General features: G+C 35.4%; 1 long non-coding RNA gene across 1 annotated transcript; it reads right to left on the bottom strand.

Annotated features, from left to right (window-relative positions):
• Positions 1-656: 656 nt before the first annotated feature.
• Positions 657-3,452, bottom strand: LOC113317590. The gene is made up of 3 exons (XR_003343676.1): positions 3,371-3,452; positions 1,741-2,156; positions 657-1,063 (listed from the first exon to the last, which is right to left on the bottom strand). It is a non-coding gene; the product is annotated as an uncharacterized LOC113317590 (long non-coding RNA).
• Between the last annotated feature and the right edge of the window lie 9,673 nt (positions 3,453-13,125).

The following is a 13,125-nucleotide window of genomic DNA, read 5'->3' as shown; positions in this document are numbered from 1 at the left end:
CTTTTTTTTTTTTTTTTTTTTTTTGTATCTCAATCACCCTATTTCACCCTAGCAAATGTAACAAATTGAATCGTGTGCCCCACCAAATCACTTAAAAAATAAAAACATAAGGATTAGGATTCAACGAGATATCACTACACCAAATCAGAGATTTTGTGACACAAATATGTGTGACATCTTATTTATTATAACACTTATTAGTGTAATAAATATGGTGTTTTTCTTTTGTTACACATAAGTAGTCACACTCATTAGTGTGACATTAATTAATTTAAATCACACTAAAAAGTATGTCAAATCTCTTACATATATGTGTGTAACAAATTAGGTAATAATTAAGAAAAAAAAACTTTTTATTTTCCCTATCCTGTTTTGGATTCATACACCGACTTTCCCCAACCCACCACATTGTTGGATTTTCTCCAAAATCTACAAAAACATGTGCATAATTTGAAAAAAAAAAAGTACCCAAAAAATTTAATAGAAATTAAATTAATAAAAAGAAATTTGTTAAACATCAACCATTATCCTCAACAGACACTAAACAACGAAAACTAACAAATAATTATAAATTATAACATTAAACTCTACCTAATAGTACTGCTCTGTAACAAGGTAAACAAAGTCTAATTTGTAAATTGCAGACGCTTCTTATGCCATACTACCCAACCACCACCAATATAAGAAGATAGTTTATAGTAGTCATCACCTTGAGGAGGGTCCCAGATTGGTGCAGCATCATTGTAGACGCATTCTATGCGAACTTTTCTCTCATTCTTTTTGACAATTCTATGGTGACAGACTTCACCTTCCAAACCGGTCACCACATATCCAGCTGCAACTATGTTTCCATTCCTGTCCAACAAATTCACATTCTGATCTGAAGACTCTTCATAACCAGAATTATCAAAAGGTTGTGGCTCTGACATGGGATTTAAATTCTTGGTAAAAGAATGATTTTCTGAAGTTAAGTCAGGAGTGAAATCAAAGTTAGGGGTACAAAATCATTCAAGATGGTCTCTTCGTTGGTCGGATGATCACTGGATATTTTTTGTGCCATAACCTGTAATGCAGTAGTACACAATCAACATAAAGTAAGAAATGCATCAAGAAGAAACATATAAAGTCGTCATACATAATCCGTATTATAATTAATCATTTCTCAGAATTCTAAAAGTTCACCTGATTACAAATACTGAGAAAAGGCTAACCAATAGTCACAGGTAGGTTAACTTTTAGGATAATACAGATCAGATCAAAAAAAAAAACACAAAAAACAAACAAAAAACAAAGAAGGATGAACTGAGACGTGGTGTGCCAAATATTAATGAAAAAATAAGAAAGGATTTCTAGTCAAAGTAGCCAAGATCTTACATGGGAGAAACTACCAACCTACAACAATTGTACGCATTCATCATACTTCTCATTTGAACTTTCTGTTAGACATACAATATGGATTATTGAAGTACAAATTTGATTCAAAATACTTCTCAAAGTAACCAATATGGATTATTGAAGTATGATGAATGCGTACAATTGTACATAGTACTGAAGCAAACCCTATGGGAGTTATAAGGTTGGAATTATTGAAGTACAATTTGATATGGAACTTATAAGGATGCAATCATTGAAGTACAAATTGGACTAACAAGTTGATCTTAGACAGTGATACAAAAGATAAGGCAACAATGACAACAAAAGAAACATGGTAATATCAAAAATTGCAAGAGTTGGGTTTACCTTTTTCAGACCAATGACAGGAGATCAGTTACATTTGTTAACTGTAGGATCGCAAAGAGCAGCATTGAGGAATGCTTGCTTAGCACGCTTCGCAGAAACGCTGGAGGAAAAACCACGTAAACACCTTTTACCCTTGTTTGGTCCAAAGACATCAACTAAACCATCAGAACCAAAATCATATGAGCAATTAGTTCCTTTCTGTTTTCGCTTCTCATAGGCAGCTTTGACTTGTTCCTGTGTAATATGTGTTACCAATATCGATTAGGAAAGTTAGAGTAAAAGTTTGACATGCTTTTAATTCTTGATATAGCTACATATTTTTCAACTACTAATGGATGAACAGTCCCATCGCCTTTTTCATGACCCTTCATCCAAGCATATTCACGATCCTCTGTAAGCATCCCATCCTCTTCTGCCTGCTCATTTGAATCCATATTGGTTATATAACCATAACAAAATATAATTTCAAAATATAGAATTGACGAGTGTATAAAACATACAAGGAGAAAAAGAATTCCAAGTAGTGTATAAATATAAAACATGCCGACCAGAGCCGGCCCTCACATCGAAGATGCCCAAAGAAGACATCAAAAAGTTTCCCCTTTAACCATCTGGCCAAGGAGATATTGTTTGACCATGAGTGGAAAAATGTCTGCCTCAAATTTATTTCTATTTCATGTAATTCCCTTATTACACCGGCGCACTAAATTATACTGTTTAGTGTAATTATTAGGCGAAATGATATTAATTGACCACGTACACATGATATCTTGCTTTATCATACTATGTGGACGGTACAAGAAAAATGAAGCAGTAAAATTGCTATTCAAGTGAACAAAGAATTTAAAAACTGACATATGGCTATTCAATAAACGTCTTACGGAAAAGTGGCATATCCTTTTAACTTTAAAATTCGGCAATGGGCACCTAAGAAAGTTGTATGTAGAATGGAATTATACATACATCAAATGTCACATTAAACTGCTTCCCTGATCATTTCAAATTTTTTGAACGGTTTCCAAAAACTCAACAACCAATCACCGTAAATATCTCTAGAATTTCTTTACTCTTAATACTGTTGACTTTTTGTATTGAGCACAGACAAAAAAAAAATTGATGCCCCAAAGCATTTGCTGCCCAAAGCTGTACTTTGGGTGCTTTGCCTCAGGGAAAACACTAATGCCGACACATCAACGACAAAGGGAGGTCCTGTATGCAGTCTATGCCTGCTGTAAGCTATGCCCAGCTTACTGGATCATTTTCACAAACACGTCATAGGCTAAAACGAAAAATAAGTATAAGACTTGATTTAGGATATAAAACAAAACTTGGGTGTCAGCAAAACGTCATAAATCTTCACAGAAACATCTATAACATTCGAAATCACATGCAGTAACATAAGTTGGCATAAAATACTGAAATTATAGGGTTTCAAACCAAAATCATCGAAGCATGGGTTATTTGTGTAAGTTTATAAACAAAATTTGTTACATTCATGGTTAGAAAAGATGGCAAATAATCGATTTACTCATTGGAGGATAAATGGAAGTAATGATGAAAGGATTGTGCAAATACAGGACATGGAAATCAGTAAACTTAAAGAACAACAAAACCAGGAAAGAACCCCTACCTTCTGTAGAAGAGAAATTCAGCCCAATTACGATAACTGGTTTAGTTCGGATTTGGATTTTAAAGCCAAATTTCATTAACCTGAAATAAAAATTAGGGCAATAGTAAAATTACAGAAATTAGGGCATGAGTAAGTAAAATTACAAAAGCAAAAGAACAATAAAGGATCTCAATCATAGGATTAGGGAAGAAGAAAAATTATAATTAGACAATATTAATTTATAGAAAACCTAATTAATAATAATTTTCATCTGTATTTAAACGAAATCCCAATCGTCTTGACAACTTATCTGACAGATTAGGGTAAACCAATAGTATCAGAATCTCATTATTTTGAAGAAGAAGAACAGTATAAATCTCGTTTTTTGAAAGAATTTTTTTTACTGAATATCAGAAGCCTCGTACCTGTAGATGTAGAAAGACAAGGTCTTCTTTTTTTCTTTGTTTTGAAAACGACGAAGGTTACATAGAACAAGCTAATTGAAGAAAGGTTGATAGACATACCTCGATCCTTGAGTAATATAATAACCCAATAGATAGACGTGGTTTACTGGTGATCTAAAATTCTGGAGAAAAACATGGGAGAGAGGGAAAACTTGATATTCATCCAATATTTTGGCGGGATTTTATTTAATTAGTGCGGGAAATTTGTTTTTACTTATTTATTTTTTATTTACAGATGTTTTTAAAGTTTTTTTTATTGGGGCGTATAGTGAGTCACACTATTTTGTGTGACAAGATTAATTTAAAATAAAATATAATTAGGTACCGATTTATTGTTACACTTTTTAATGATGTCACATATATTTGTGTCATAGTTTTTGTCACACCAGTTAGTGTAACAATTCAGTGTTACAAATTACTCAATTTGGTGTAGTGTATGGCGAAACTACCATGTTTTTTTTAATTTCTAACACCTGAGCTCTGTGCTTTTATGAGTAGACTCTTTAGATGTTTCCATCTAATCAGATTGGTTCCTCAACTCCTACAACCAAGATGTTTCCATCCACTTAGATAAGTTAGTGCTATCCTTAATAGGCATAAATTTCTAGGCTCTGGAGTTTATTTATTGCAGCAAAAAGTTTCTCCCCCACCCCCAAACATAAATCTAACATTGTCCTCAATGTTTCTAATCAAAGAGCAATACCAAAAAGTAAAGTAACATGAGGAATCAGTAAAGAGAGAAGTTGGAAAGATAGTACCTGGGTGAAAAGAGAAATCAAAGATTAATATACAACATACAATCGCCTCGATGGTCAATCAAGGGTAAACAGGGTCCTCCAGAGGGACCTCCTCAACATCACCTGTAGGAAAGGGCTCTAAAAAGGGTTTTAATCTCTGACCGTTAACCTTCGAAGAACTACCACTATCCGGTGTCTCAATTTCAACAGCTCTATGAGGAAAGACAGTGCGAACAATAAAAGGACCCGTCCACCGAGAACGTAACTTCCCAGGGAAAAGATGCAAGCGGGTATCATACAAAAGAACTTTTTGACCTGGAGAAAATGACTTCCGTAAAATATTTCTATCATGCACAAGTTTCATTTTGTTCTTATACTCCTTCGCACTATCGTAAGCATCTATACGAATCTTGTCCAACTCATTGAGCTGGAGTTTCATATGGGCTCCTGCCTTGTCAATTGAAAAGTTTAGATGCTTAACAGCCCAATAAGCTCTATGTTCTAACTCAACAGGTAAATGACATGCCTTTCCGTACACAAGCCGATAAGGCGACATTCCAATGGGGGTCTTAAACGCAGTACGGTAATCCCATAAGGCATCAGTAAGCCTAGACGACCAGTCTTTCCGATTAGGATTAACTGTTTTCTCTAATATACGTTTTATCTCCCTATTGGAAACCTCAACCTGACCACTAGTCTGAGGATGATACGGGGTAGCTACCTTATGTGTAATACCATATTTCTTCATCATAAGCCTAAAAAGCCCATTACAAAAGTGCGACCCTCCATCACTAATTATAGCTCGCGGTGTACCAAAACGTGTAAGTATATTATTTTTCAATAACTCAATCACAACCCTATGGTCGTTGGTTTTACACGCAACCGCCTCAATCCACTTAGAGACATAGTCTACAGCGACAAGGATGTATAGGTTACCAAGAGAATTAGGAAACAGACCAATAAAGTCAATACCCCACACATCAAAGACCTCAACAATTAGAATCGGGTTCAAGGGCATCATGTTCCTACGGGAAATGGTTCCTAATTTCTGGCAACGTTCACAAGTAACACAGTAACTATGGGAGTCTTTAAACAACGAAGGCCAATAGAATCCACACTGCAATATCTTAGCAGCAGTCTTCTTAGCACTAAAGTGACCCCCACAAGCATGATCATGACAAAAGGAAATAATATTGGACCGGTCACTCTCAGGTATACATCTGGTCTGGAAAATACTTAAAAAAATAAGGATCATCCCAAAAGAAGTGCTTAACCTCGGCTAAAAACCTAGAACGATCTTGTTTACCCCAATGTTGGGGCACTCGACCAGTAACAAGATAATTCACTATATTCGCATAACAAGGTGCTTGGGTAACAAAGAAAAGTTGTTCATCAGGAAAACTATCCCTTATAGGAAGGGAATCATCAGGGGAATCAACAACTAGCCTAGACAAGTGGTCTACTACTACATTTTCGGCACCCTTTTTGTCTCTAATGTCTGGGGAGAACTCTTGCAACAAAAGGATCCACCTAACCAATCTAGGTTTCGTATCCCTCTTAGACAAAAGATATTTCAAAGCAGCATGATCAGTATATATGACGATCTTAGAACCTAAGAGATAGGGTCTAAACTTGTCTAAGGCAAACACAATGGCTAACAGTTCCTTCTCGGTAGTGGTATAGTTCAACTGGGCATCATTCAGAGTTTTGCTAGCATAGTAAATCACATGAAGTAATTTGTTTTCTCGCTGACCTAGCACAACACCAATAGCATAATCTGAAGCATCACACATGATCTCAAAGGGTAAGTTCCAGTTGGGTGCCTGGACTATGGGGCGGTAGTGAGTAAAGTCTTAAGCTTTTCAAAAGCCTCTAAACAAGCATCATCAAAGACAAACTTAACATCTTTTACAAGCAAATTGCAAAGAGGTCTAGAAATCAAGCTAAAATCCTTAATGAATCGACGATAAAAACCTGCATGCCCTAAGAATGACCTAATATCTCTTACGGTTTTTAGGACCTGTAAAGTCTTGATAAGGTCAACTTTGGCTTTATCTACCTCTATACCCTTAGAAGATACGATATGCCCTAAAACAATTCCTGATCGAAGCATGAAATGACATTTCTCCCAATTAAGCACTAGATTCTTTTCCTTACACCTAGTCAACACTAATGACAAATGATGCAAGCACACATCGAAAGACGAACCAAACACTGAAAAATCATGAATGAATGATGGTAAATAAGGTTGTAGTAAAAAAGTTCGTTGAGACTTGTGAAAGCAAAAGAATTTAGACTTAAAAATTAAAGAAAACTTAACTCAAAATTTGATTTCAAGATATGAGAAAATAATTTACTCAATACATTCATTACATAGATAAATGATACGTCAAAATTTAGAGAAAAACGAAAAAATAAATAAAAATGAAACTTCATTCCGATCTTCTTCTCCATTCCTGCAAAATCAATGTTCAAAGGAAGATAAGTACTATCATAATTCGAAATCGTTCTAAATGTATATACAATAATTGTATTTCTAGAAGATGAAAATTACCATGCAATGGAAATATCCCAACAATTGATTAGCAATATCCACTAGACTTGTAGATCAACAGATTTTATTAAACTAGTTAAAAAACGAAAACGAAGGGAAGCAAACAAAGGTCAAAATACAATCAATCTAAATCTAAAGAAATACTTAATTTTTTTAATGTAAACTACCAAACCCGTGAACATAAATTAGATTACAAATAAACAATTCGTAAAATCGTTGAATACACTGTGAACTATTTCACTAACAGTCATCAAACCATATAGAAATTAACTAATCATAAGATTTCCACTTAGTTCTTACCGAATCAAGCTAATCTTCTTGAAGTGGAGCTGGTCAACACTATAAATTGAATAACTTAAGTTCCCAAGCGGCAACAAAATCAAAAATTCGAAAACTTCTTTAGCAATTTGATTACCATTGATAATCCACAAAATATGAACTCTTTTTCTTGGATCAGGTGCGTGTAGCACCACTAAGAATAAACTAGTCCTTGTTTAACAAAATGACCACTTTAGCTCTGAACTGTTTGCGGGTACACAAAATAGACTCGCCACGTGCCGAACACAGAAGGAAGAAGCATGACAAGGAAATCTCAATTAAAGATCTTGATGTGATTTCAAAAGTTGTTGTAGTAGTAGAGTTCGTCTAAGACTTGTGAAGGCTCTATTTTTAAATTTAATAAAAATAAATATACAAATAATGTTAACAATGGTAAGAGATACTGGGACTAGGATTCCACCAAATATTCAAATTAATGTGATTCACCTGTTTATTCTAAACCATTATAGCTCATTAAACAAGTATTTTGACTCTATTTATTTGCCTAAGATAGATTCTTAAAATATTAATTGTAAATCTCAAGCATGGCATATCAAAAGAATTAATCCTAAGCATAAACCATCAAACGAAATGACCATTAATTAAGATTTTTTTTTTAATTTTAATTTAATGAAAATAGTCAAATAAAGAATTAAATGAATTTACCGCATGATGAATTTTGGTTTCCTCCGTCGTCCCAGCGTGGGGTTTAACTTCTCATATTAATCACTTGATCAAAATACATGTTTGTTGCTCAAAAGTTGATTAAAATGATGAAAAGGTGTAAAACAGCGAAAGTACGACCCACAAAAAGCGTCCAAGAAGAACGATAAATAATAATGGTCAGAGACGCAGTATCTCTACGACCCACGACTGTGTGTCGTTCTCACTGTTGGAAAACGACTGTCCTGGCGAGTCTGTTCTTCGTGTTCTTCATCAGCAGCAGCAGCAGAAAAATGGCAGCTCTGCAACTCGTGATTTCTTCATTCTGTAGCCTCCAAAACTTCCCCAAACTCTCCACACCCCTTCTATGATACCTCAAGACCCTTTTTATACACCTACAACACAAGAAATCTCCTCCATAACTCGAGATAATCCTCTCTTTACTCGGGTGATAAAAAATATTTTCGGGAAGATTTTCTTCCCTGTTTTATGATTTTCACGCGTTCTCAGCTGTGTTTCTTTCCTTTTATACCTTCTTCACGCTCCAGAATATTGATTAAGTCTTCCAATCACGAGCAGTACACGTTTAAACTCGTGTAAGTTTGTGTTTATCCTCCAACTCACTGTTTGGATTAAACCAAGTTATCCAGCCAAATTTGATCGAAACAAACACCCATACTAGCTTTTCTATGACATATCACATCTACCCATGATGTTTCAGCGGTTGAATCGCATAAAAACTCCTCCAAAATCCGATCGAAAAATCTGCCTGTGAAAAGAAATATTTTCCCGCCAAAATATTTTTTTGAATTTGTGAAGAAGGTCACCCCTTATCCAGTGGTCGCCCCTTATCCGTTTCTGGAGTCCGAATAACACATTCCTTTGGGGTGCCTTAAGTAATTTTTCTGGAGTGTTTCCAGCATTTTTTCTAGGTTCCTCCGGCGCATTTCTGAGGTGTTTTTAGTCTCTATCCTGGGGTGTAAAACACCACTTTTCGAGCCAATTTCGCCGCAAGAGCTTATTTTTCCAAAAACATCTATAAAAATATAAAATAACACAATAAGTATTTCATCGAGTCTAACAATACAAAACATTGAGAACAAAATAGACACATAAATGCGTCTATCAAATACCCCCAAACTTAATATTTGCTAGTCCTCGAGCAAAAATAAAATCCTAACTCACTAGGTGTCCTTAGTGACCGAGTTAATCTCGGGAGGGTTTATCAGAGGTGTACCCACAAAACCATTACTTCTAATTGGTCACAAGTATCCAAAGAGCTATGAGAACATACATATTCTCAACCTATCTCCAAATAACTAGAATTCCAGAGAAATTAAAGGTGTCAGCTCTAAAGCTGACTGAAGAAAAGGGGAGACACATCCGCAACACTGCTAGATAAAGAGATATCCGCTACACAGCTAGATAAACATTGTAAGATGCGTCCGCTGCTTTACAGCTGGATAAGATTAGGAGAGAGATAAAGATGAGAGGGACATCTGCTACACAGCTGGACTAATTATGTGTGATGAGTTAAACCAGTGATAGAAAGATCTTGTGCCAGATTGAAAGCGGACTAACAAAGCAACCAAATGTATCTTTCTTCGACTCTCTCATAGTGCTCAGTAGAAACAACGTCTTCTTAGGTCTTCAACTGTTGATGATAAACTATCGGACCTCATAGAACCTTGACAATTAACTCTTCTCTTCGATTTGTTCCTTGATTTATAAATTTCTACTTCCCTTTGGCCTTATTGAACAAAACGTAACGATGATTTTTTTCATTTTTTTTTATTTGGAAAAAAAAATTGCAAGACAACAATTTACATGGCCATGAGAGAAGGACTTTCAAAACTTGGATCTTCGCAACTTGTGATGTCTTGGTATCATGGATTCTAACAACTTATATCATTTGCTCTTATAACTTCAACTTTGATTTTTGAATTATTCTTTTGTATTGTTGCTTCTAAACCTAAAACGTCTTCAACTTTCTTCATAGATTTTTATGTCGCTCCGCTTGTTGATGATGATAAGTTTATACTGAGAGAGAGTCGCAATCCAGTAACTAAGACTACATTGTGAGGTTTCTTTGTCTTTCTGGAATTTCCTGACCTACTTGCCTTTCCATCATGTATGGTTAGGTCCATCACGGTTACCCTCTAAAAGGAACAAGTTCTCTCCTGAATTTCAAGGATCTCAATGTCTTTTTCTCTAATGTCTCAAAAGGTTGTTATCCCTAGCATTCCAATTTATATCTTTTCGGGGAGAAACAGTATGTAAACTTAGCTAACCGGATACCATGTAACGCTAGAAGTTTCAAAAGTGCAACTAAAAAGTTCTTCCATACCCCCAAACTTAAATCTAACATTGTCCTCAATGTTCTAAAGATAAAATTAAAAGCATGAACAAGGAGAAACTGTTACCACTTGAAGCAAAAGAGTCAAGGAAAGATATTACCGTGTTGCATGAGCATGGGTTACCTCCCAAGAAGTGCTAAGTTTAAAGTCTTCAGCCAGACATTGGAAGAATTAGTCACCTCGTAGAACCATATAGCAGTAGCCGAAATAATTGTGGGTCATCTGGATCAAAAAGTGTTACCCACAAGAAGAGGAAACTGCAACATACCAAGAAGATACCGAATATACCCTTGGTTAAGACAACTACATCTAGTTTTGGTTCAAGTTCAGGCTCTATAAAAGGGTCTAAATAAAAAGCTTTCATCGGTTGGATTTCCTCAAAGCTAAGATCCGGTTCAGGCATTAGAGTCTGGGAAAACTCAATGAAGAACTTAGAAGCACATAACAACAACCTGAATGATTGGGGATCCTCTAAGTCAATTAGATTTGACTCACAAAGTTGACCATAATAATGGTCATTCTTAAGAAAATGTGTCGACCCTAATATCCTAAAGTAATTAGGTTTAGTCTCAAAACTTAAATACCGACACATCTGAAAATCATATGTTCCCACAATTAGAAGAAAAGTTTTTGATGGGAAAACAAAGTCAATCTTGGTATCATAGCCTGGGTTAACCACATCAACCAGTGGATGGGTTTCTAACAACTGAGCTCTCCTATGAACACAACTAGGTTCAGGAAAAAGTGTATGAAGATAATCTTATAAGATGGATGAGGCACAAATTTCAAGTCCCGACTGAGGGATCTTTGTAAGAGCTAAAGGTATGGCACAAGGGGAATGATAATCACCCCCAAACTTAGATTTTTGGGTATCTCTAGATAGACTAGCTACAATTTCATTAATTTCTAGATCGTTGGAATCCTGAAAATAGTCAATTGCTTCTTCTAGGTTATACTCAAGTGACGCATCCTCACTCATATTAATAGCTCTACGAGTTCATTTTCTTCGTCTAAGACCATTGTTTCTAAATCGCTAGACTCTAAAACAGTATTCTCAAAATAAACTCGTTCCTCTAAACCATTATCGACTTCGTAATCAAAAGGAAATACTACATCATCTAAAGAGGTGGTATCTCTAATCAAATCTTCGTCCTTTTGAATAGTTGAATAATCATTAAAATTATCGGAATTTGAACCAGAAATAACACTATCATCATAAAGTTCATTTAGAGTAACAAATTCCTGATCACTATGCCTACAAATTTCAAATTCTTCATCAACACTATCCACATCATAATAACATGAAAATGGTTGAACCTCATCTAAAGTAGTGTTACCAATTCTAACCTCGTCATCTTGATAAAAATTATCCTTATTTTCAAAGGTGATATAAGAAAGAATGTATTGGCAATCAAGAGTAATTCGAGCAGTTCTTTCTTCCGTCTCTAATTTAAGCCTACGTGTTGACTCAACAAACTCACATGCTGACTTAGTTAACTTACGCGTTGACTCAAGTATCTTATGTGCTTCATGGAGAGGAGAGGAATTATAAGAATCTTGCTCGTATGACCGGTGGGCATGTGGATAGTAATTGGGCTCACCATGGTATGACCCATATCCTTCAAAAGGATGGCGTTCCCAACCACTGTTCCCAACATGGTCATAAAAAGGATGATGTCCATATTCAAATTCAGGTCGATATTCATTGTATTGGCTTCTATCATACGAGTTCGACATTCTTAATTGCAAGGGAATTCTACACAATCACAAACAAGGCTGACTCGACCAAATCAAACCTATAAAATCTATCAAACAACAAGCATGATGGCTCCACTTAGATTGTTTCTAGACTAGCTTCTAATCTTTCGAAAAGGAATTCGTTACAATCTGAGCAAACCTCTTTGGAATCAATCCGAGTTTAAGTAAGTTGAATTGAGACGAGGAAAGCTGCGAGGAACTTTGATACCCAAGGTCTCACCGGTATTATAAGGCGGCGCAGTCATGCATTCAACTCGCAGAAACCATCATGAACTTCAAAGTGTGCTCAAAAGAGTAACCAATATTTTTCGAACGACTTTCCTATTAAGCTCTTTACCCTATAGGTCTCGTTCTAGTCAAAATTTTAAGCTTAGGTTCGCGTTTGATTTCGTTTTCCTAAGGCGGGCAAGAAGGAAACGGTGATGAAATCCGAGTCCTTATCTTGATTTGGCCAGGCCTTGCCATTTACTAGAAAATTAAATCCGATTTCAGGTCCTCAACATATATGCATACGAAATCATCTAGTAAACCCGCTGACATGGGATTCGCGGGTGTTTAGAATTCTTACCTCCCGTTCCAGACGGGGGATGAACCGTTGAAGTCGACTCGGGCTACGACTCATATGTCATGTACGAAACCGAGGGGCCGAGACGATATTGTAATCGTCGTCCTTCACTGCAAACAGTATATTTAATTTATTTATTTTTTGTTTTTTTATAACCCTTCCATAGGGTTTAAAATTAAAATAATTGTCCCAAAGTCCAGATAAAGTCCAAAAGAAGGGAAATAAAAATAATAATATTTACAAAAAAATGGAAGGTCGCTAAAAAAAAAAATTCTTTCTTTTTTTTTCTTTCACTCTTTTTTTTTTATTTGCTTTGTCTTTTTCCTTCTCTTTTAGATTTAAGCTTTGATTCAAAATCTT

The sequence above is a fragment of the Papaver somniferum genome, chromosome 10, assembly GCF_003573695.1.
Source record: "Papaver somniferum cultivar HN1 chromosome 10, ASM357369v1, whole genome shotgun sequence".
Lineage (NCBI taxonomy): Eukaryota > Viridiplantae > Streptophyta > Magnoliopsida > Ranunculales > Papaveraceae > Papaver > Papaver somniferum.
The sequence above is the reverse complement of the archived record's forward strand: the minus strand, read 5'-3'. Positions and strand labels throughout refer to the sequence as shown.